The sequence below is a fragment of the Amblyomma americanum genome, chromosome 2, assembly GCF_052857255.1.
Source record: "Amblyomma americanum isolate KBUSLIRL-KWMA chromosome 2, ASM5285725v1, whole genome shotgun sequence".
Classification (NCBI taxonomy): Eukaryota; Metazoa; Arthropoda; class Arachnida; order Ixodida; family Ixodidae; genus Amblyomma; species Amblyomma americanum.
In genome coordinates, this window is record NC_135498.1 from 126,645,888 (window position 1) to 126,669,448 (window position 23,561).

The 23,561-nt window shown below is 45.4% G+C and overlaps 1 long non-coding RNA gene across 1 annotated transcript; it reads left to right on the forward strand.

Annotated features, from left to right (window-relative positions):
• The first annotated feature begins 791 nt into the window (after positions 1-791).
• Positions 792-17,283, forward strand: LOC144119072 (uncharacterized). Its single transcript, XR_013312250.1, has 5 exons — positions 792-882; positions 5,542-5,644; positions 6,950-7,131; positions 9,903-10,056; positions 17,153-17,283. It is a non-coding gene; the product is annotated as an uncharacterized LOC144119072 (long non-coding RNA).
• The last annotated feature ends 6,278 nt before the right edge of the window (positions 17,284-23,561 follow it).

The following is a 23,561-nucleotide window of genomic DNA, read 5'->3' on the forward strand; positions in this document are numbered from 1 at the left end:
GGCTGCTTTGGCCAAAGAGCGCCATGGCACAAGGTAGCTTTTATTGCACAAGGTAGGGTGAAAGACGCACTTTCCAAGCATTTCACCCTAAATAAGCCGAGTACCAAGTAGGCGAAACCTTGTACCCATTTTATCACCGGTAGGTACCCGGCGGCACTTGGGATCGAACCCCGCACCTCCCGCATGCGAGGCGCATGCTCAAGCCACTAGGCCACCGCTGCAGTATGACTGAACTAGCAATTGTGCTTTCTTGAACTAGACACTTTCCAAGTACGGCTCACAGGACACGCGCAGCAAATCGAATTTCTTCACCGCACAATGACATCAAATAAAGAGCAGAACTATCACCCGTGCGACATCTTTGAGACAACTGAGACTATTAACGATCCCTTTCTACATCAATTTCTAAAGAAAACCCCGGAGATTAATTTAACCCTGCATTCAGCATGGTGAGTCGTCATCACGCAGCGAATGGAAATATCACTTTGTATACGAAGCTTAAACCAGTCAGCACGGAAAATGAAAACGTTGAAGTGAGAGCAAGAATTCATTTTGAGGCACACATAGGTGAAATATAACTAAGAGCGAAGAGGAGAACCAGATGTTGTTGCCTTCTTTTATTACGCGCGCTAAACCTATGCAATGCGGGTTTCATGTGCATTCTTTGGTGAAAACAGTGACTCCAACCGCAGTGCTGCAAACAGCAGCGATGGCCGTCCGATGTCCGTTGGTCTCCTGGAAGAAGACGCCCGAGTGCTCAGCGTCGTTGGGGACGAGGTGTCGCTCGAAGTGTTCCAGGGTCACGTGGTCCAGAAGCGACGCGAACATGTACACTCTGGCTGCAGCTCACCGGCACTCACGCCTGCCTCCCCCACGAATGCTGTAAGGCTTGCTTAATGCATGACTGCTACGCGATATGCTTTTATTTCGATAAACGGTGGACTTGCTTGACACTTTCATCAGTGATGCCATCTTGAGGAACATAATCTCTCTCTCTCTCTCTTGCTCCTTAGAAACCTGCACTTTGATGCTGCCCTAAAATAAACCTCAATGCGTTATTAAGACCTGCATTCTAGAGGGAAATAACTGAAGGCTCTGAAGCCCTATTCCTGCATTTTTCCAGTATGTTATACGCTCCAGTTCATACCTAGGCATCAAATGCATTAGTGTTTTGCATTTCGGCACTGTTATATTTTGCTACCTGGTTTCATACTCATTTCCACTCATTCACGTGAACCTATTATCCCAGAGTTCGCGAAGAAACTGAGCGGAAGCACAAAATTCGTGATATGCGTTCTATCACAGAATGCTTCAAGCACGTCGCCCTGTGACACCATGCAGTTGCTAGTAAAAGCCGCGGTGGCTGATCGGTTATGGTGCTCGGCTGCTGACGCGAAAAAGGAGGGTTCGATTCCGGCCGCGGTGGTCGCAATCTGATGGATGCGAAATGCTAGAGGTCCACGTGCTGTGCGATGTCAGTGAATGTTAAGGAATCGCAGGTAGTCAAAATTATCCGGAGCCCTCCACTACGAACCTTCATATCCTCAATCGCTTAAGCGCTATAACGTTGTGCTGTAACGGGTATGTTATAGCAGAAGTGCGGTACTGGGATCTTATCCATGGAATATCCATCCATTTTAATGCAAAAGCATTACAGGGCTTGTCAGCTACTATACCTGAAGTTGTCAGGCGTTGACCAGCAGCGGTGGTCCCAAAAATCCCAGATGCGTCAGCGCGGTATCAAATAGAAATAAAATTTTTTTTCTGAAAGTATGACGAATTGAACCCAGGATAATCAACTTGCGAGGCGAGCACACAAGCCATACAAAGATCACAAATCCGCGTTGGTTCTTGGCGAACAAATGTTAGCCTAGTATATGCGTTGCCTTACGACTGTATGCTCGTGAACAGGTGTCATTAGAAAGAATGAGAAAAAATATAAACAAATAATATTGAAATGAAAAATTGACTACTTTCGCAACCAAACCACGGAAGCCGTCTTAACTGCCCTTCATAATTTTCTTTGTTTGTCCCTCTTGATCCTCGTTCCATCAAAACCCGCCTATCTTCCCGTCCGATTTGCATCAAAATGTGTAACGTTTTCAATAACTTGGATAAACTTGTAATGTTCATAATGAAAAGAACTTCAATATTACCGGCTGGATGTTGGTCATGGCGTGATCTGGCCTCAGAAATCTGAGAAGGAAAAGTACCGACATCATGGATGGAGTATTACCGCAAACGGCGTGCGTTGACGATAGCTCTACCTTTTCATTCGTCTTTTCTAACTTGGAACCGCTGATTTGAGAGAAAGTTGTCTCCTTTTCTCACAAAGGGGTATTCAGGCAATACAGGCCAACCTAAATTTCTCCTCAATGCAACTTGAAGACCCAATCGCACCGCATAACAGCGACCATTATGACCCGCAGTGCTCCAGAGGCGACAAAATCAAAGTAAATACTATTAATGGGCGACTGCAACGTAAATCTAGCATGAGATTTTAATTCTTCAAAATGCAATGTAAAGCAAATTACGCTGCCTGAAGGTCCCATGAGATCGCCGAAACCGTAACATTTAAAAGTTTAATTATCTTCAGAAATGCTCGTTTCAAGCTCATGGGGTTCCAACGCCGCGGCGATATTCGGCAGTGGAAATGAACTGGCATAGATATTGGGAGTTGCGTTTCCAATTGGTTTGGTGTCCTGTTTGAGCATAACTAGTTACTTTGCACTCAACGAAATAGATAGAAAATATAAGTCTTTGAATGTTGTTATATTTTGGTGCGCCCAGAAAATCCGAAAAGAAGCAGTGAAAGCTAAGTAAAACTAATCAGAATAACGTGGGGTATACGACACTTCCAGATTCGATTGAACCCTTAGAGGAGGGGACAGCTGTGCAAACAACACCAAGAAGAGAGCGAAAATAAAGAAAAGCCGTCGATATCTGGAGCTTCTATGCAGGCCCACTTGTTCGACATACATTGCCCAAAAGTGTGAAGAAAAACGCCGGACAGGAGAAAGGAGGCGAAGCTGGGAGGGGGGACCGGCGTTAGCTTTTCAGTCATATACCAAAAAGAGCGCGTTGATGGGCTAGATGCATGGTGAAAATATTGCGCAAGGCATAACGAAACAGGACTGAAACAGTGAAAGACACAGAAAAGCCCGTGAGTGTCTCTCGCTGTTTCCGTCTTTTCGTCGCTGTGCCTTGCGCTGTGTTTCAGCTATTAACAAAGAAACATTGGGGAGCTTCCCTTGTTGAGTTCGTCGCCCCTTCCCTGTGTACGGAGTATACAAGTATTGACAACACCGTCAAAATGCGTGGCGGTGGAATGCCCCGGCAAGGCAACGATTGCCTGCAAGCTTCCGCTGCATGTGTGCAAGGCGCTGTTCCGATTGGTAGCACCGAATCTCAGCATTGTTGAGTGAACTGGGCGAGTGTAATGCGCTTTTATCTGATATTGTTATTTTGATTTTTATAATGGTAATGACGTTCGTTTGCCAGCTCTGATTTCAGTATATGCGTTTTGCCCTGGTTGTGCGAACTCACAAAGAATACAATTAATTAGATTAATGGGAACAGAGGAATACATCGCGATGCCTCTTTAAGCACGGGGCATAGCCTTAGTGGTTTGAGTTGCGCGACAAATTTGCAGCATGAGTTTAGATACCTGCTTTCATCGTTAAAATAAGTGAAGTATAGTACAGGTCGAGTACGCTTTCTAATTGTAGCAACCTGCCTTCACAAGCTGGGACAGCCGCTGCCATCACAACGATGTAACTTTCTGACCCCATAACATGTGCATTTCTTTCCAGCGAACTTTGTGCACAGCCACTAGTAACTAGACAACGGAGCGTGTGTAACTAGGGCAGTTTCATTGTTCAGTTTTTTGTTAAGAAAACAAAATGCTTCCATCGCAGCAGCGCACACAAATGGGCTTTATCAAGTCCAACGGTAAAGTTATGAAAAGAAGCTTGCCAGTGCCTATTCTTTGCTCGTAAACTGCAGTCAGCATTGACAACCTTCCATTTGTACTTGTGCATCCAAGCCTAGAGCGCTCTCAGCAGATCTGCTACTAGGCACTTAAAATTTAGCGTACGCTGCAAGTGTGTATGCACAATACTCCCATGTGTGACTTTTTTATTGTGCTTGTTGTAGTGCCTCTTAAAGGACATACGTTGACGATATCGCGGTTCCTAGTGTGATAAGCCATTGCGCTCCAGCGCTGGGCTGAAGAAGCGCTTATGCAACCAGTGATGACAACTGTGACTGCGTAACGAGACATCCTTCTATTAAAGCAAGGTTACTAATAAATAAAGCAAGAAGCGATAGCTTACGAAACAGTGAAACAGTGCTTCGCCACTTGGCATTGCTATGACGACAGCGTACATCGCATATGCTTAGGCTTAACTGCTTCAAAATGTTCAGAATATGTAAAAAGCAAAGAAAACTCTTAATTATGCCTGGAAATATGGGTCAGAGGCTGATAATAAAGACGATCGTCACTTCTGAGGAGCTATTGGGCCAAGGAATGCAACGGCGAAGTTGTATTTGGTCCGAAATAAGCTCGCAAGGTTCCGGCAGATTGTAAATACAACCAGCAAGGTATCGTAACTGCATGCATTCTTTCGTTTCCATCACATGTATTCGCTCAAGACCCGGTTAGATACGCAGTGTTCGGCGCATGTACATTAGTTTGCGCAGACATACTGCATAGCCTAAGTAAAGTTGTCTAGTGCTATAAAACGCGGCATGCTCTCGTTGATATAGAGCTGTATTCGGCGCGCACAAAAAAGCGCACTGTATCTTTCGTTTTACAAGTGAACACTCGTTATGCTCATCGAAAGTTTAACACAAAGTCCAGGGCTGCTCTTCTTTTGATGGCGCCCCAGATAAGTGCATAGGTAGCAAAAAAAAAAACGATCGAACCAGATAAGACGGAGCCTATCGAAAAGGGCTAAAATGAAGTTGCGAAGAAAGCAGCGAGCTCTCGCAAGAAAATTGTAGCTTTAACGTTAAGGGACAAGAAGAGAGCAGACTTGGCCAGGGAACAAAAAGGAGTTTATGACATCCTAGCTGAGGTCAAGAAGACGGGCATGCGCAGGGAACGAAGTACGAAGAGAAAGCAGCTGATGGTCATTAAGGCTAGCTGAGTGGATTCAAGAAAGGAAACTAATAAGGGGAAGCAGAATGAATTTGAGCAGATTAGATTACGAAGTATTTTGGGATGAGGTGGTCGCATCTAGCGCAGACGAGGTTTAAGGGGAAGTCATTTCGATAAGCCTTTGTCCTTCAGTGGGCGTAGGTAGGCTAATAATGAGCTTGACAGCGCTATACGCGATCAGCCTCAGAACGTTTACAAAACAACGCTCCATGCGATGGTAGTTCGTGGCAAGCGCTAAATTCATTCGCAGTATGCTTTGCCGAAGACAAGCACCCCGTGAATATTTAACATATAAGATTAGTTCCAAGTGTGGCAGATCAGGATGTGTTTCAGTGCGTTGCCTTGGGACAAATAGGACTGAGATGCATGCGCATTTGCAGCCTACTGACAAGTCACCACTGCAGCACCGAGCTTCGGACGCGGCTCTACAGCAATTCGGCAGCCCTTCGGCAGAAAAATCGCCATCGGCGACTTCGGCATACGGTTTGTGCAGACGTTTTTTTCACTGTGTTCATGAAGTGCTTTGTTTTGCACCGATGAAGGTCTCGTTTTAAGTCTTGCGTATGCGTGTTCGCGTCAGAAATGTTAACGACCGTGTTTGTAAATAGAAAAATCTCACCGAAATGACACGCTGCACGACCCCTCAATGCCGGAATGCTTTCCTGCCAGCATAGCAGTTTTCTAATTAAACGCTATACACAAAAGCCGACAGCATGTGGAACAGTGGGCAGGCGGTGTGCACATGTCACCCGGTATAACCCTGTCTTCGTCCGTGAACAGCCTGAACCCCGAACGCGGGGCAGGCGCGAAGTAGAAATAAGGAAAATGTTTCGTTTTGAGGCACGAAGGTGATGCATGGAATGTCGTGAAAAATATGGAAAAGGGCGGGACTAGTATCTACAGTACAAAGTAGAAACTGAAAATATTTGCATTTGCAATGAAATTGGGTTTGTACAAACAACATATAGCACTCGTTCTGCTTGGACCTTGTACGTACGTTCTAGATGGAGATCATGTTTAAACGCCGCGATTAAAAAGCATGAAATTAAGCCGACAAGCGCCACTCGCGATAGACACCACTGGCGTTGAGACTGACGGGGCTGATCGTTAAGAGCAAAATGCAAAAAAAAAAAAGATTGAGGCATTGCTTTCCCGGTGTTTAATTAGGAAAATAAAACAATTTTCATAAAGTTTGTGTACTTTTGAGCGTCATTTCTATTCGTTGGGGCTCATTTTCCTCTTCGCTGACTTGTGTGCCGGGGGTGGCTCGTGGTGATATTTTCTCGGGTTGTTTAATGATACAAGCTAAATCACTTGACCAACATTACTTTTGTTTACAAGTACGTTTGTAACCGATTGAAATGCGTCTAAACCACCCTCCAAGGCTTCCTTCCGCCGTCCAATGCACACCGTTGCAGAAACACTCGAACCATAGGAAAAAACGGGTAGCAAATCTTCCACATGGGTATTGTTTGTTCTTTTCCTTTTGTCTGAAAAGTTTTCGATCTTCGATATTTTTATTTTGCTACTACACTGTGTTTTAAAATTACCGCCTTTTTATTCCAATGTAATGAAGAATATACTATCTTACAGCTAACCTGACACATCATTACTCATGATGCTTGAAATAGCCTGTCTATGGTGCCACCCTGCATAATTTTATATATCTGAAATACTCGTTTTATTTAAGAGTTTTTCTTCCGGAAAGAAGGAAAGAAAAATAATAAACTCATAAATGGACTCGTTCATGAAAGCAAAACTTAACAGAATAAGGGCACTCTGTTGCAGACCGCCAGGAGAAGCCTTACTCGTCAACACAGAAGAGTATAAGTTTGACCTCGTTAGGGCAGTCGTCGGACAGATCTTGCGAGCAGCTCGCTGACAACCAAGGAAGCATCACAGATCCTAAAGGGGAGGAGGAGGTGTCTGAAGACCAGTTCCGCTCCCAGGTGCTCCGACATCTTCAGCAGGTAAGCACCGCGCGAAGATGCGTTCAGCATCTATCAGGATAATTTGACGCTATAAACACAGTACGTACTAGAGTTCAAGCTCGGTATTCCTCGATTTTGCCCAGAAAATTTATGGTTCTCTATTGCACTGCCAGAAGTAACTTGACTGCCATCTTTGCCAATGACTGTTGTCCCGTAATGCCACTGCATTGCATGACATGTTGTGGCGACTGCTATAGAGGCACATGCAGTGTTGTGCTCTTTCCTTAAAGTGCATCCTGAGAGCAGCAGAAAAAGGTTGCTTCCATCCTGATTAAATGAAGATTGGAGTTTTGCGTCAGTACACGCTTCCGGTCTTGTCCTGCGAGGCTTAGTAACACGACGGAATGCAGGCGCCGTGCTCTCGCGTTCGCTCAGTACATCTGGTCACTTCTTAATGCATTACTAGTCCCATTACGAGAAAAGCCGGCGGCGTGCGCGCGTGTACTCGCAGATGGCAGAGAAAATCCCAGCGGTGGCAAAAGAACCAGGGCGACGTCATGAGGCGGCCGCATGACGCACACAGCAAGCCCAGCACCGCCACATCAGACACCCTTACACATGTAGTTTGTCTATTTAATCCCGCCACCGGCCGACCTCACTTTGGCGCCAGTTTTCACGACAATCGTACGGAAATATGGACGTAGCCGTTTGTAGTAAAGCGTTCCGGGTGGTGTCGTAAGATCTCTCGTTGCATACAGCTTCCATGTGCTAGTCAATTTGGAGGCTAGCTTGCTGCAGGGATTCAAACCGACGACATATGTAACTTCAATTGCATGCCTTACCAGAGTTTCTTACCAAAATAGGGGTGCAACTATTCGTTGTACAGCGTTCCGCCGGGCGGTGTCATATACGCGCGCGCACGTGTGTGTGTGTGTGTGTGTGTGTGTGTGTGTGTGTGTGTGTGTGTGTGTGTGTGTGTGTGTGTGTGTGTGTGTGTGTGTGTGTGTGTGTGTGTGTGTGTGTGTGTGTGTGTGTGGACAAAGATGGCCATGACACAAGATGGTATTTTTCTTTTACTCTAGGTGGCGAAAAGGACCCATTTCTCAAGCATTTCACCCTAGAGAAGCAGAGCACCAGGCCGTGGGAATGAGTTTACCCATATTATATCACCGGCGGCGGTTGGCACCCGGCGACATTGGGGATCGAACCCCACACCTCCCGCATGCGAGGCGGAAGCTCAAAGCACTAGGCTACCGCTCCGGTGTGGTTAGGATTTCGAGCAGCGCCGCAATCGTGTCGTGAAGCGCCGTGGCATTATGGGGCAGCGATCACCGGTGGCGATGGCATTCAACTTCAAAATTTTTCTCGCCTAAAATAAATATTTCCAATTCATAAATCGCTAAGCGTAACTGTTATCATATTAGCTATGTAAGCAGATATTTTGTATTGTTACTTGCAACAACATAGTGTGAAATTTATTACTGAATATGCGTCCAATAATTTTTTGAAGGTTCAGAATTTTTTGCTAATTTATTTTGTTCTCTTTGAGTTTGAACACTTTTCCGAACATTACGTGTGTGCCAGGCAGCCGATGAAGGTAGTAAGTTGCTGATGAACGTAGTATTAATTTTCTGAAAAAAACCATAGAAATGGCATATGTTGGGTAAAGTAAAGAACAAAAACTGTGTGAAAGGCTTCTTGGTGGCATTTTATTCTTGACTAATACTCAAGAAAAATGCTTCCGCCTAATTGAGGATTAATTTTGAGCATTGTGAATGGAGTGAAAATTTTTGTAGTATTTTTAACGACAGCTTCTTTTGCACTCACTCAATTCATGCTGTATTGATTGGAAATAGATATTGTGGTCTTGAACTGAAATGATGGCCTGTTCTCGCAAGGTGGTTTTATATGAGGGAAGGATGTTGATGACGTAATGTTATTGTCTGGAACCTTCGAAGGGCCGTCACATAACCAGAAAGCTTTGCCACTAATATTGGGGTGAGAATATGTTCCACCTAGCTATACAGAGTCATAAATATCCTGGATGAAATCGGTGAGGGCCGAGTGCGAAATCTGGTGCGTTTGCTTGGAACGACCTATATATGAATTTTTTTACGAGAGAAATCGTAGGCTGACTACGGAAATAGGAAAGACCTAAAGGGGGGAAATATATTTTTCGATCGATCGGCTCTTTGATGCTGGGAAAAGAAAGCGGGTTTTCAGCAAAGCAGTACATGTTTGTATCTGAACTCGGATTTTGGTCAAATAGCTTCGGAACAGTGGACGTTAATTTCTGCTGTTATTAGCACGCCTACACTTGGTGCACACTAAATGGTAAGGAGATTCCGAACGAATTCTTTAATTTCCTCGTTTTTCTGTTTCGTGCAGTAATGAAGAATACAGGCGAGTGATACACATTTTTAAAACGGTACACAGATGCTTTTACCATACGAGTTATTCAACGCCATTTTGAGTTCGATTATCGCAGCGGAAGCAGGGAAGACCGTCTTTTGTTGCCGTGAAATGAAAGCTCAAGCGCTTTTCGTAGCGCAATCAAGAGTAAAACGAAGTTAAGATGTCCCTATTGAAAAGGCTTCAGAAATACAGTTGGGCGAGTTGTTTCAGTATTTTCGAAGAAAGCGCGCGAAAATTGTATTGCAGAGATTGGCGCACACAACATCGCACTAACGAGGAACTGTTTCTTGCGTGCGCGTAATTCGTTGCGGTCGGCAAGCCGTAAACATGCGTAAAGCTGTATTGGCTTAGAGTGGCTTCTCCACTTTATTTATTTTCCTTTTATGCTTTGACAGGTGGAGGCCACAGCTCAGCGACTGCAGGCTTTGTCCGACCGTCAGGCGCAAGTTGTGAATGGGCTGACAACTACGCTGCAGCGTGTTTTACGCCTTCTGGCGGACAGGCTTCATCCACTGTCGTAAAGACTAATGCAATGATGACAAGGGAAAGGTGAGGACTAGGCTGCAGTTCACGGGACATCGTCGACCAACCAAAGCGGAGGAAAAGAGACGTCGTGTTTGCTATGTGCATGTTTTTAAAGCTAATTTCTGCCGGATGAATCTGCGCAAAATTTTGTGTTAGATGTGCTTGATTTGGTTTTTGGTTAAAGAATGTCTTTAAAAGCGCCGAATACGTAGCGTAAAGTTTTCCTGCTTCTTAGCCGGGGCATATTTCTCTTAGCGAGAGTAGACTTACTGCCGGATGTGACCAGGCAGGCGTGTGTAAACGCATGTGAGAAGTTTAGTACAGTTGTCCCTACACCTGTCTAGAGCGCTCGAACGGTGCACCCGGAAGTACACTTCCCTCATTACGAGTGACATAGTACTGATAAGGATCCCTTGTTGTACATGCTGATTGCCATGAATCGTGTTTAACTGTCCATGCAAGACTTTAAAAGCGGTGCCGGGAACAGCAGGGCAGCGGCAATCGCGATAAATTCACAAGCGCTCTAGACAAGTTAGTGGACGACTGTGCAGACGTCCGCGCACTTGTCTAGAGCGTTCAAACGGGGCGCTAGATTGTGCGTCTGCAGCATTCCTCGTTATCTCCGGGACTGGAAGTAATGGACTTAAAGACAAGAAGTAAAAGACAATCTATTCGATTGTTCATGAATGATCCGGCGGTTTTTCTTGAGCCCCGGGCCGCTATTAAGTTCATTGTGGAAAATTCAAGCGCTTGCAAACAATGATACAAGGGGGGAGGGGGCACAGAGCTTCCTTACTGTACTGGAAGTAATTTCAACCGGGCAGAAAATTGAGCAAAATGCTAAACGTTCATTGTGAAAAATTCAAGCGGTAGCAAACAGAGGCACGAAGGGAGGACACAGCGCTCATTCACTTTATTCGAATTTAATTGCAACAGGGCGCCTTTGTCGTTGCGTGCTAACGCTTGAATTTTGCACAGTGAACGTTAACCAACTTCCCCAGTTTTCAATTTGCTCGTAAATGGCACAGGATTACTATCCGGCGCGCTGCTCGAGCGCTGTAGACAAATATCCTCACGTTTTGAAGCGACAGCATTACTTGCCTAGCAGGAGCGAGAAAACTCGGCTCCGAGATACGTGGCGTAAAAATCACGAGACGCCACGTGACGTGACGCCGCTGCCATAGCAACGCATCACGTGACTTCGCCGTCGCGGCGCCAGGGCTCCATAGTCTCTGAGCGGCTGCTGCCTGACGACGGGACGTAGACGAGACTCAGCTGGGCAGAAAAAAAAATTAACTGCGGTTTAACTTCTGCTGAACCTGGTTAGAGAGCGAATGCTGTTGTGTATCGGGAAAGTAGAGAGAAATAGAGACAGCTTTATTGTCACAGGCGTCGGGAATAAGAGCAGGTGTGTCCTATGCGCCCCCAGTTGGGGGCGACGTCCTGGGCCCACGAAAGCAGTTCAAGTTGAGTGATCTTGTCTGGCTGAGTGAGGATTTGGTCCCAGCTTTCCGCCGAGGGAGTTGTCAGGAGGGCCTGTGTTGACAGGGTTATTTTGGCATCCCCAGAGAACGTGAGCTGAGTGGCGGGTTGTCCGTGGTTGCAATTTGGGCATGTGGGGTCACGTTCCCCGTTGGTGATTAATGACAACTTAGAGTCGACGCCGCTTGGCATCTGTAACGTTGATTGCGTTACGCACACTGGATAGGCAAGGCGCCCACCCTGTCACCCTGCAGGTTGCAGTTAAACTAAGGGTTGTTCGCGAAAGGTTGTTCACTCAATGAAAGCTGCGGCCTACTGCTGCAGTGCCGCGTTACTGTCACAACGCTGTCAGCGCTAATGCATGTAGGCCACATCTCACGCTCTCTCTCACCACCACCACTTACCGCAAACCACGACTGTGGCGCCCACTGACCCAGGCAGCCAGTTATGCGCCCTTTTCCTCAAAACAATCGGAGTCTAGAACGTTGTCAGCGTCAGCTCCAATGAACACAATGAACGTCGACAGCCTTCGCTTTGTATATTCTGGGTTCGCTGAGCAAATCGACAGCCCAATTTTTTACTTTTAATCTATCCGTTTTTGCTGCCACGACATTTTGAGGCGCTTCAAAAAGCAGTTGTAAAAACTGACGCAGGTTGTACTCAGCAGTCATACTAAATCTGCAAGGCTCGAGACCTCGCTTATGGCCGCCGCCTACAGGCTTTTAAGCACCCAGACCTGGCCAGTAAGAAGCTCCTGGTCGGTTTTTATTTAGTTTGTAGCATAACTATAACGCTGAGCCAAACTATCTTTTGGACAAAAGGGGAAGGAACGGAGGCGATAAATTTACGCTCGGTCATTTAAAGGTGGAAATCAGCACGTGTGTCATTTGTCCTCCTCTCACTCGAGCAGCACATTGCAGCCGTAAGAAAATAACTGACCGCATTTTTGTGTCTGGTCAGATTCCAATGATCAGGAGTGTTATGAAATTTGACAAGACATAAACCTGCTCCGCATGGCTGCAATATAAGGCACTGCTGTACTTCAAGGTGTGAGATATTTGCTCAAGTACTGCCACCTCACTGGTGACCATTTCGTCTTAAACGAGCCTAGATGTTGTGTTTAAAACGTATACATTACTGAGTATATGTGCGCAGATATTGCAAATTTTGAATAATATTTATTGTTTGGCAACACATTTATGGGCGTAGAACGGAAGATAATCGTTTGTGTAAGGGCTAGGCTTATGTACGCTCATAAATAGACACTTGAAATTGGAAGGAATATGCAAGGAACAGTCCTTTCCTAAGCATAGATATATCATGTTGCTATTGCTGCACTTAATTTCAGAACCTCCAGAGTGCAGTGTTCGTTGAGAAGACAACTATTAACTTGAAGAGACTTTTTTGTTTTAATACAATTATCGAATTTGGAGTACTGATAACGCGACAAATGTCATACTGACGCTATCCTCTACTTACGCCCTATTGATTGCAATCATGAGCCACAGAAGGAAGCATAAAATTTTACTTCCTGAAATATGACATCGCAGTGATGTTTTAGTTAGTCGGTAGTGATACACGTTGTAGATGTCACTTACCATTGTATCACTTTGCGCCTGCTGTTTATTTTTCTTTGATACGGGCATTCACAGCGTGAAAAGGACAGCCAGAACACAAGAACCGGACATACACACTTCGATGAGTATGAATTCATGAGTTTATTCAAAAGGCCGTCAATAGATACAAATATTACTGCTTGACAAACGGAAAACAACGATGGGGAGAACATACGTGAAGGTGAGCATGTGAGATGAAACCGTTTATTTATAGGCTTTTTTACAGGCATCCGATTTTTATATGTATTTATTTATTGATGCCTAAAAGGCGCCATTACGGGGTATGACATGAGGGGTGGGTGTGGTGTACGGCAATAAAGGTTACAGGTGATTTTACAGGAAATTTTCTATGGCGGTCTTGAATTTCTTGCATTTCATTTATTGTTGAAGAAACTGAGCGATCACTGACGCATGGATCATGGTACTTTGCAATGAGGTGATTTTTTTTTATATTCCTCGTTACCTGGGATTTTCCCGTAGCTCGAATCTGACAGTTATTGTAAATCGGCTGCAGTTTTATTTTTTGCTGCACACGAGACAATAGGCAGCCATGTTTGCAGATACGGGTATATTGTCTACATTCTTTCTGTACTCATGTAGACGCGAATGAACGCATCCGCACGTCTGTCCGACGTAAAAGCCATCACATGGGGGGGTCAAAGAACAAATCAATTGACTGTCGCATGGGACATATCGGTTTTGATGAATCATGTGAAGTGCCTACCGAGGGGCTTCCGGAGGCTGGGGTGAGTTTTCGAGCTTAAGGGTCTTTATAATAAAGATTGCAATACATATTTAGTGTGAGGGAACGCATTTATATTCATTTTTATAAATGGCTTATGAATAGTTTAAATCTTTTGACTTTATATGACTCAATGACCTTCTTCATGATTTGGTTTTGTCATGCAGTGGTTGTGAAAATTGACGACCTGGTTATCTCATCATTTGAATGTCAGGGCTATGTGTGTCCTGTTCTTGTGTTCTCTTTGCGACTACTCTTATCTTGAACATCCACCTCGTCCGAACTTCTACTTTTCCTGTTGTAAGCTATCTTGAAATCTTTGGTCTTCAGAATACCCCATTTATCTACGTGGAGCCTTTCTTCGCTCATGAGCGTGTGCAAGATCTGTCCACAGGAAATGTGTACACGTGTCCGCTCCTCCCGACAATCAAACAAAACGGTAAAAAAGAAGTAAAAATAAATAACAAATAAAAAAGGAAAATAAATATTAAAGTAGAAGTAAAAAGTTTAGCAATTACAAAGTAAGAAATAAAGGGTAAAAATAAAAGAAAAATATAAAGATTCAAGAAAATAAATCAACAAAAAGTTTATGAAGTTGAAAGAAAAAATGAAAAAAAAATGAAAAAAAAAACAAAAAGTGAAAAATGGAGGGCGTAAGAGAGGATAGAAAAAGGCTTTCGCATTTCTGCCCATAAGCAGACTTCATTGATGCAAGAATTCCTTCAGGGGCTGCAGGTCTCTGTAATAAATGAATAAAATAAATAAGTAAATAATTAAATAAACTTTATTGTGTCGCAGAGATTTCATGCTCAACATATGCTATTTCACATGCTTTCATGCTCTTTTACATGCCTTCAGAATGCACTGTTCTTATTGACTGCGCGGCGGTCGTGTCCCTCCATCGTTCTCACGCCGCCACTGCGAACCTTAGGTTTGTAGCCAACATCTCTCGTAAGGAAACACGCCGACCTTTACTCCGTGCAGCGATGGTCCCGTTGTCATATTCCTCTTGAAAGGACGAGTATACAGTCCCCCCTCCCCCTCTCCACCCCCTGCGGCCAGAACACAGAAGTTCTGTGCGTGGCGCTGTTAAACCAATGTCAAAATTTAAAACGACGCAGGCAGCAGACGCGTCTGTATAACAGCGGCAGCACATTTCTACCAGGTCGTCATTAAGGGACAATGCGAACGCAAGAGAAGAGAGGGATCCCTTCATCTAACTCGCAGTACAGTGCAAGAAGATCAGAACATCATCGAGGATGCAGTGTGTGTGTGTTCTGTCCGGGAAACAAGTACTTGTTCAAAATAAAGCGTCGTTCGCACGGAAATACGAAACCGGCGCAAGCATATCGACGTAGGTCGCTTTGATCCCTCGCACAGCCACAAGCGGTTCATAATAAACATCTAAATGCTCGAAGAGAAATAACCCTGTGATATATAAAGACATGAGGCGAACGCAGCTAGAAAGCAGGAAGACAGCTGAACAAGCTGAGTTTGGAGGCTTCCGGGTCTTTATAAGTGTGCGTGATATTCTGCGAGATGGTAGTGACAATCTTCAGTATTTCTTTCTGCGGCATCCATATGCCTTTGGTTTAGGCGATAATGTGTACACCTCGTTTGGTCGAAGAGCCGTCGACTAGGATTGACATAAAGGCCTCAGAAACATCACTGAAATAATCCCATTAGTTTCGAATCAAAAAAATTATTCGCCGGCAATGGGTTTCGAACCCAGGCCTTCTGAGTGCCAGACGGGCAAGCCACACATAGGGTATTCGAAGTGCCTTTGGTGTAAGCCTGTTAGAGGGGCACCAAGTGAACGCGTTGTGGTGAGCATGACTCTGAAATGTGTGGGCGGTGTGTACTGATGTTATGTTTTCTTTTGTCGCAGTCGAGTCAACTTTTTCCTGTTGCCTCTTTCGCATAGGATTACGTGATTTGCACTGCTTTCTTTGCGCCCTTATTAAGCTTTCTTTTGTTTCTCTGTTGCCCATTATTAACTGAACTCGAATTTTTTCCTTGTTTTTCTTGACCGTTGCGTAGCATTATCTGCGTAGCACTCTGTGTTTTCTGTTGTGCTTAATTTTTGAAATAATCGCTAACATGTCTCTGATTTTTTGCTGCTATTTTACCTTGCACTGTTTTCTTTGTGATCCACTCCTGTATGAGCCTTTATAGGCTCATAGTATCTATAAATAATTAATAAAAATAAATATAAGTATGCTAATTCTGAGTCAGGAATCGCGCGGAAGGAAAAGGCGGTGCTATGGAGCATCATTGCACTGATACAAATGGCGTATATGTGTATGAGTAGTTAGAGGCGTAGCATGTCGTGCAATCTAACGTATACTGTGATTGGTGGTTCATAATCGATAATTTTGATTGTGATTGGTAATCCGTTACGTGACCGGTAATTGTGATCGTAATCGATGAATGCGATCGGTAATTTATTTGTGTATTGGTAATCGGTAGCAAACGAGAAGGAAAAGGAATAAAAAGAGAAAAAAGAGAAAAAGGCTCGATAGCGTCAACTCTTAAGGCGAGGATTAAGCGTCTTCTTAATATTTAGGTCTAGGCAGAGCGGTAGAATGCTGCCAATGAAAAGTTATGCTGCCTCTAAGGATAGCCCCCTTCCCCCTCCATCCGAGTCATCTTCTATAAAAAAATCACGCTTCGCGCTATATATGATTTTTTTTCTCGCTTCACAAGCTTGCGTTCCCTGCGTTGTTAAGCTTGAAGCCACTAATATCGCATGTAACGTTTTATTGAAATTTATATGTATACAATGAGTTTAAGTGGTTTCTTTCCATACTCGGCAACGCGAAAAAGATAGACCTTCTCCAGCCCCGGAGGACCGGCAGGAACCACTTAAGGTGGTCGATAGAACCCATGCGACTTCATTTAGCCGTCTGGATAAATGTACCTAGCGGTTAGGTAAGAATGTCAAGATGGGCGAGCTAGTTTGACATGTTAAAGGCGGTGAACAGCGCGAAGGATAGGGACAAGGAAAACACAACAGGACAGGCGCTGACGCACAACTAAAAGTTTATTAGGTGAAAAGGAATTGAAGAAACAAAACACATTGTATGTCGCCTGGGTACGCTTGGTAAAAAATTTGTTTTGTTTCTTCCATCCCTTTTCACCTAATAAATTTTCAGTTGCGAGTCTATGCCGGTCTTGTCGTGTCTGTCTTGTTCCTGACCTCCGCGTTGTTCACCATCGTTTGTCGTATAGCTACTTCGGAGCACTTTCATACAGCGCTTGTTGTTTCTACTCTTTGCAGCTTTGGCCGACAACTTTGCCTCAATGCCGAAGAAGCGGTGATGATAGCTGCACGTCGACTTTTATGCTACGACTACTTCGATCACAGTAGTTGCGCAAAGTACGCAAAATAAATCTGCATTTTGATTTTGAGCGCAAATTTTTCATGACTAAGTATGACCTAAAATGCTGGAGCAGTCAGGGAATCCGAAGCGACCGAAAAGCATTACGGAAATGATATATAATCTGATTATGTGCATTTCTTAGCAGAAAAGAAGGAAAGGGTGTAGGGTTTAGACTTTTATTATCATTTGTTTATCTCTTCCGTGTGACTTTGATGCCTACATGCTCTGCAAGCAGTGTGTGCATCAGACCAATGCTTCTGGAATTCTTGTCCCTGGGAAATACGTGGTACGTGCACAGCAGATGCAGAATACCACACAAAAAAGTCTTCAGGAAAAAACCGTAGAATGGCTCTTTTTGCAGCGAGAGCTACACGGGGCTACCAGTCGAGCATTTTGAAGTGAATGGGAGAAAAAAGTTGTGCGCATGCGCCGTTACCATGGCAACCGGAGAGGAGCAAGGTGCGGTGTGCGCTTCGCCGCGGCCGCACGCCAGCTCCAACATCAGAGCCGAGCGTGACGTCACGTGGATGAGCAGTTGTGCGTATGCGCCGATACCATGGTAACCAGCGAGACCCCACAGCTGCGCCGCGTTCTTCGTCGTCGCCTCGCCGCACGCCGCTCTATCACCCGAACCGCGCTTCGCATACGCAACATTGCATATAAAAGGCGTATACGCAGTCAACTTCGGTATCACAGCGTTTGACAAGCATGCAGAGAAGAAGAGTCCAGACGGTTCAGAACGGCGGTATAGACAAGAGAATATTAACTCTTCTGATCCTGAGGTTTTCGCCTGGCAGTTGGCTTGAACCAAATAAGAATGCTGGAGTCGGTGTGTACATAGGGCAAAACGATTGTCTAGAACAGGCTTTGGGCGTGTTTCGGACTGAACACGCGGTATCTAGCGGTAACATTTGTTTAAAAATTTTCTGGATGTAAGCACGTGCAATTAAACTAATAGGATTTAATCGTCATTTTTTACCTTCCTGGTAGGAGCAGCTTTGGGAGCTGCGGAATACGCAGTTCTGCCGTTCTAAGCTTGCGCTTTGAACTCTGTATAGACAAAATTGCGACCGCTGCATGCTACTTGACAGATCATCGGGCAGTCTTCGTCTCTGTAAAGCGAAATGAATAAAAGATGTGTATACCCAGTGTCTCTCATTGCTAAACATACAGTGACCACAACAAGCTCAGCCAGGGAAACGCACTTCTCGCTACGTACATACTCTCATAGCCGAGCTAGGGCACTGCCAACTTTTTATGTTGGGAGTGCTCACAGGATAGCCATTCCAGTTAAGTCATTATATTCATTTATTGATGAGAGAGAATCAGCTATAAGTGCTGCATAGTGTATTACTCCAGTTAGTGTGGTTCACCAAAGGTTCTGCTATGGGCACCAAAGTCATACTAAACGGCTGTTGTGCACTCGGCTCCTGGGCCCTATCTTTAAGGACGGTATCACCACGGTGAATAAATCGAAGAGCCCGCTTTACTTGAGAGCGAGTTGTATGCTCGCTGAGATGTTTGAGGTGTGGACATTTGAGAACGTTATCATTAGTTTTAATAAACTCGCGTGATTGCTTCTGCTGCAAAGGCCCTCTATTTCTACATATGAAAAGGTAGAATCTGTTCAGGAATAACAGGTATATAAGCCAAGCCGTCACGATTTCCGATCTTCTCATTGCAGTCCTGCTATACTGTAAACATTAACTTCATATAGTGCCTATGCAGGACAAACCTTTTTACTCATCAGAACGGATCACTGCGGTATTCGCTTAATTGCACAAGATACGGGTTTTTCACCAGGAGAAGTTTACTGCACCTGTTCGTGACTTTAGAAACCCGTGACGCGCACGAACTCTGAACTGCCTTGCTCAATGCCAAAGCTATGAAGACAAATCACTGCAACGGCTTGGAAATTGAAAGTAGTTTTTGAGGAAAAGAAATGGCACTATCGCTCTCATATCTCGGTGGGCTCCTGAACCGCGCCGTAAGAGTAGGAATGAAGGAAGAATTGAGTGAAGAAAGAAAGGTGCCTAAGTGGAAGGCTCCAGTAAAATTAGGCAGTGGCTCAGCTCTGGTTAAGCATGCATCCTGCATATAAAAGCGAAAAGCGATACCCATTGCTAACACTATAGAGAGGGACTTTCTGTTTCACCAGAGATCCCTTGCACGACGCGCGAACAATAGCCACGGTTCCACTCAACTCGACAGATGCTAAACTTAACGTCTCACGCATGCTGTCACTTACCGGCGTCAAATCTTGCAAGTGCCAGTCTTTCTCAGACATCACAAACATGGCCGAATGAGTTGTGCTCAAAGTCTGTCGTAAACACCCTAGTCGTACTCGCACTTTCACTAAGTCGTACCACGTGGTCGTTGTAATGGCGAGTCTTGGGATTTTCCTCTTAATCACTCGCTTGGCTGCTGCTGGCTGAAGATACGGTCAAGACACGCTTTTCGGCTTCTTTCCGACGTCGTTTAGCAAGGCGTATTTCCTGTTCAGGCATTTCGGCCGCACGTTTAGCTTTGGCTTTATCATTTTTTCGCTGTTGTGCAGCCAACTCCCAAGCGAGTACATCTGGATCGGACGAATTTAGTTTCTCAGCTTTTCTGCGTAGTCTAGCAGCAGCCGCACTCTCCTTCCCTGCCATGTCGAGTGCGCACGCATATTCTCTGGCAAGAGCATTATATAGCCTCCTTGCGAATGCACATGACGCCCATGTGCAGTAGCGTGGGGCTCCGCCGAAAGGTCAGGCGACGGAGTTGGCGGCGGCGAGGAGCGACCACCTGCGCTGCGCGTGACGTCGCTCGTTTTCGCACATGCGCATAACTCATCAGTTCGACTGACGCGAAGCTGGGCTCTGAACCGCGTATTGAAGCTTTTCGCTTCAAAATAATTTCGACGACCTGGGGATCTTTAACGAGCACTGACATCACACAGCACACGGGCGCTTTATGCGTTTCGCCTCCGTCGAAAGGTGGCATAAACTTATTTGGCCATTAAAAAAGCAGGTAGGGGCAGAACCCCCCCTCACTGCCGATGAGAGGGGCCCACGCAGCGGTCTCTCTCTTAAAAGTGCTATGCCAGTCCCTAAAAGGCCAGCCTGTTAGTGGCACTGGTGATGGTGCGTCTCTGATCTTTTATAGATGTGCTTGGAAGAATGCAAACATTATCTTAATTCATAAGAAGGAAGACGCCAAGGACTTGAAAAATTACAGGCCGATCAGCTTACAACCAATTGTCTACAAAGTATTTAATAAGGTAATCACTAATAGAGTCCAGGCAACCTTAGACTTTAATCAACCAAATGATCAGGCAGGCTTTCGCAAAAGATATTCCACAACAGATCATATTCACACTATAAATCAGGTGATAGAGAAATGCGCACAATATAACCAACCTCTCTATATAGCTTTCATTGATTACGAGAAAGCATTCGACTCAGTGGAAACCTCAGCAGTCATACAGGCGTTGCGTAATCAGGGGGTAGAAGAGCCTTATGTCAAAATACTGGAAGATATATATAGCAACTGCACAGCTACTATAGTCCTCCATAAAGTCAGCAATAAAATTCCAACAAAGGAGGGCGTCAGGCAAAGATACACGATCTCGCCAATGCTGTTCACCGCATGTTTAGAGGAGGTATTCCGAGGCCTGAATTGGGAACAGTTGGGAATAAGAATAAATGGAGAATACCTAAATAATCTGCGTTTCGCTGATGACATTGCCTTGCTGAGTCACTCAGGAGGTGAACTGCAAATCATGATCAATGATTTAGACAGGCAGAGCTGAACGATGGGTCTAAAAATTAACATGCAGAAAACCAAGGTAATGTTCAACAGCCTAGCAAGGGAACAACAGTTCACAATTGGCAGCGAGAGCCTGGAAGTTGTGACGGAATATGTCTAATTATGGCAAGTAGTGACAGCTGATCCGGATCATGAGAGGGAGATAACTAGAGGGATAAGAATTGGGTGGAGTGCATATGGCAAGTTCTCGCAGATCATGAGCGGCAGTTTACCAATTTTCCTCAAGAGAAAAGTGTACAACAGCTTTATCTTACCGGTACTCACCTACGCGGCAGAAACGTGGAGGCTAACGAACAGAGTTCAGCTTAAGTTGAGGACAACGCAGCTAGCCATGGAAAGAAAAATGATAGGTGTAACTTTAAGAGACAGGAAGCGGGCAGAGTGGGTGAGGGAACAAACACGGGTTAATGACATCCTAGTCGAAATCAAGAGAATGAAATGGGCTTGAGCAGGGCATGTAATGCGAACGCAAGATAACCGCTGGTCCTTAAGGGAAACGGAGTGGATTCCAAGAGAAAGTAAGCGTAGCAGGGGGCGGCAGAAGGTTAGGTTGCCGGATGAATAGAAGTTTGCAGGCAAAGTTTGGATGCCGCTGGCAAAGGACAGTTAATTGCAGAGACAGGGGAGAGGCCTTTGCCCTGCTGTGGGTGTAGTAAGGCTGATGATGATGATGATGAGATGTGCTTGACATGAGCTGTTCCCAGTGAGTGAGTGCCACCTCTGGGGGTGGGAGGGGAGGATGTGGGTAAGTAGAACAGGTGAGCATTACATATGGAAAATCAGCTGGTTTGCCGTATATTCTTCAAAAGGCGGAGAAAAGGTCGGGGAAACGTCCGTGCATTACTATCGACCTACTTTACGCCTTCTTTTAACATTTCGGCAAGACACTGATCTTGTTTCTAAATGGTGACAGCAGGAATGGACTATGGTCTACTGTGATTGAATGTGTGCGTAGATGCGGTCTTCCGGAGTTGGCTATGTTATAGTGTGAGTGAATGTGTGTAGGGATTGTGGCACTGCAATGGACTATGTTCTACTGTGACTGAATATTGTTGGGATTCGGGTGGCGTGGCTGGGCCGGAGAAGAGACGAGGACGATCGAAGGCAGAAATCTTGGAAAACTTTATACATAGACTATTTATATAATGTACATGTAAGGGCAACTTAGAGTGCATCTAAGTAAATGGAGCTTCTTAGCAGTCGGGAGTCTCTCCCAGCAAATGGTATCTCTATGGAGGGGGCTCTTTTCTGGTACCAAACCAGCAGCTCGTTAAATACTCGCCGTATTCGCCAGATCCCTAGCTGGGGAATACAGTTCGAAGAATGATGTCCAATCAAACGATGGCACTGATAGTACCACCCACGGCCGGGCGGTCCTGATGTTCTCTCGCAGCTCGGTCGATGGAAAGGGAACAGGACCTGGTCACGTTGTCTTCCACACGGCCTCCAGGTGGGCGCACATGGGTCCGGACTGCGCCCATGTGGAACAGGAATGCTCCTGAGTTTCCCAGCAGGGGCTGAAAGATCGTGTACTTCGTCGTCTGATGACTGGAATGTGGAATCTCTGTCGAAGGCGCAGCTCCCGGTCAGTTGTTCAACCCTAGCGTGACTGAAGAAGACAACACTCCGTTCGTCGACCCGATGGCCTGTTCGAACACGTGGGGACGCTATTATTGACGCTGCTTCCGACATTCCTGCAGCCACGTTTCTTCCAGAGGGCTCATTGACCTTCGCGTTGGCCTTCAGGGAATCCTCCCCATGTCCAAATTCGCCGAACTCAACAGCAGGAAGACAGCACGAGCGCAACAGCACCCCCGCCGCCAAATATTGCGCCCGGAAGATGAACTGCTCGCACGTAGCTTGGCTGACTGGGCGTGCCAGGAACCAGATGCTCACTGGAAGTCTTCGGATGACTTTAAGTGCCGAAGCTCGGTATCGCTTCCTCTCGTCAGATGTCCGTTGTTGGGAAACTATCTGCAATGCTAGGCAAAAGGGATCATAGACGCCAAAACACACCTGACAAAAGCAAGCGCCCTCAGAACCCACTCATCCCGCGAGACCAAAACTTAGGGCCAAAACTGCACTTAGCTAAAAAACATCAACTAAAACTTGAAGAGATCAAATGTTTTGCTTGCATGAACACATGGTGTCTCCCGACGAGGAGTTTAGATATGGCACCTGTCCAAGGCGTGTGCAATTGGTGCAATTGGAAAGAAAAACAATTTGCTAAATGTAATGAGGTTGGTGCATAGACGGCACGCGGTACGGGAATAGGTGACTGGTTTTGGCCGACGTGGCGTTCCTTTTTGCCCGCCCCAATACCTCAATGTCAAGGTCCGTTGCTCTTACATATCCTTGGCCGAAAGAAGGAAAGCGTACTCCTAGGTATGTGACTTGATTATCAACAACATAACTGGGCGAAACGTGCCCGCGGGGGACACGATTGCTGCGTACCTGCTGGCGCGCTCAGTGAGTGGCACCTTCCAGTAACTACGA